The sequence below is a fragment of the Tupaia chinensis genome, unplaced genomic scaffold (assembly GCF_000334495.1).
Source record: "Tupaia chinensis unplaced genomic scaffold, TupChi_1.0 Scaffold143602_1, whole genome shotgun sequence".
Taxonomy (NCBI): Eukaryota; Metazoa; Chordata; class Mammalia; order Scandentia; family Tupaiidae; genus Tupaia; species Tupaia belangeri.
The window spans coordinates 2,542,110-2,544,515 of record NW_006203448.1 but is presented as its reverse complement, the minus strand read 5'-3'; positions in this window follow the sequence as shown (position 1 = coordinate 2,544,515).

Sequence of the window (2,406 nt, the reverse complement as noted above, 5' to 3'; positions counted from 1 at the left end):
TCTTTCCCTGTATTCCCCTCCTTTCCCCGCCACCCCAAACAAAAACGAAAAACACTAGAATTTATTTATATGTATCGATGTTGTAGGTCTAGGTGAAAAAGAAAAAAAAGTAAATGTCTCACTGCTCTATTTATATATAACGTCTGGATTGTTCTGTACAGGGAAGGCCAGGAGATTGCATGTGACGTTCAGTGTATTCACCACCTCCGTGCGCCCTGAGCTGCGGTCTCGCCCCGCGCGAGGTGCGGGTTTTAAATTAGACTGGGGCAGAGGGCCACCTCGGCCTCCCGACACCCCAGCCCCTTCCTTGGTCTGATGAAGTGCAGTTGTTAGTGCAGAGACGTCCTAAGGTGCAATATCTTTCTTCCTTTCACGTGGCTTTCAAGCCAAGCTCAAGGTAATAGGACTTCGGGTCTTAACTTTGGTTTCAAACGCCCCATCCTCGGCTCAGATCCACACAGGCTTCTGCCAGGAAGCCAGAGGTCTGGGGTGGGAACAGGTGAAGCCTGGCACTTACTTTCTCTGCTGCCGAGGTGGGTGGGGGCCGTGGGGTTGCACCCTCTCGCCTTAGCCTGCCAACGCCGCCCTCCGAGCCTCACCCCGGCCATCGTGGTGTGCCTGTCGCTCAGCAGCCAGGGTGCAGGTGTGTCTGGCGCAGCGTCCACCTGCCGAGGACTTCTGCCAGCTGCATCCGGCCCGCCTTTCCTACCTGTTGCTTCCTCCCCCCTTTCTTCACATAGTTACTGTCTTCAAAGTTGGAGTTGATTGGACACTTCTGGCTGTAGGCACCTCGTGGGGGAAAACAAAGGAGGACTTTATTACATGGTCAAAAAAGTTGGTCCAGTTCCAGCTGGGGTTGCTCAGCCTCTTCTGGGGGTGCTGGGGCTTCCTTGCGTCACTCCTTCCAGCTGCGCTGCCGTCCTCCCATCTTCAATACCGCCTCCTGGGTGGGCGGAGAGGTCTGTGGGTGCCCCATGTTCAGAGCTCAGAGTTGGGGGGGCCGAGTCCCTGCCAAGCGGGGGCCTGGTGGCTCCAGTAAAGCCCCCTCCCCGGGTTCTGGTTCCCTCTGCCGCATAGTTGCATGTTGCCTCTCAAATCTTGATTTGTCCCAGATTTTCTGTTGGGACGGCCTCTGACAACCAAGGATACTCATGTGTGCTGTGTCCTGTTCTGTGACAAACAGGACACACAGACTTCAGAAAGGCAGCCCCTTGGGAAGGAGGACAGAACTGAGACAGGCGAGTCGCCTGGGACAGGAGCAGCCAGGCTCTTCTCCAGGGCCCCCCCGCACATAGTGCCCTTCCAGTTGCATGAGACCTGCCGTCCTCCGTTGCCTCTGCCCCAGTTCGGTGGCCTCCAAGATGGTGCAGTGTCCCCAGGGCTCGCTCTTCAGCATGTCATGAAGCCTCGGAGTGGAAGTTCCTGCCAGGCGCTGTATGGATGGCTTCCTGCTGTCGTTTAAGGGGACCTTACCCAAGCTTTTGGCTTCATGCCTTGTGTAGTTAAAAGGATTGGGGGTTTTTTTGTTGTTGTTTGGAGAGGGTTGTGTTTTGTTTCGTTCCGTTCCGTTTTTATTTCGGCCTTTCCTCTTTGTCTTTTCACATAGACCAGATATTTGAAAGGGCAGACGATGGCGGCGTGCGGCTCGTGGTGCATCCTTTCGGGGAGGCGTCTACCTCGGATGGGAAGCGGAGCGTGCCGTCCTCAGGCCCGTGCGGTTCGCACCTGCGCCCTTTCCCTCCGGTTCAGAACCTATTGTTTCTCCTTTCAAATATGTGATTGTACTAGCTCTTTCCATATGAAAGAATTCTCCTTATTTAAATAAAAAAAAGGTTTAAAAAAATAAAGCTGAACATGCTTTCTGAGGCTGTGCCCTTCCTGTCTCGGTCACGGACTGGGGACCTACAAGTGGAAAATCTAGCTGTGGACACAGGAACGAATGGGGGCAAAGGAGAGGTGGGAACCTGTGGTGAGTCCCCTCCGCGCCCGGCCTGGCCTCACGTGAGAAATGGGTGGAATGTTCTTTTGCAGGAAGTAGGAGAGAGTTACGCTAGGCCTTGGGGTGGGGGTGGGGACAGAGCAAGCCAGGCCCATGGCAGTGGTGGGTCAGGAATACTTCTGCTTGTTCGAGGGCATGTGTGTGTCGGAGAGGGAGAAAGCTCTCCACAATGGGGCATGGTCACCGTGGTCTCTTCCATTTCTCCATCCGGTTGGGGTTTTGGGTGTACACACACACAAGCCTGGTGTCTTTTTTTCGAACTGCCAGGACCAGGATTCAGCCGTTCAGCCGCGTGAGCTCTGGCTGGCTTTCCCAGCAGGCTATGGGGCCAGCCCGGCTGAAGCTAAGATAGGCAGTAGTTCTTGGCTCTGCCACTGCCTAGCTCCACGACGCTGGGGAAGGCAGGC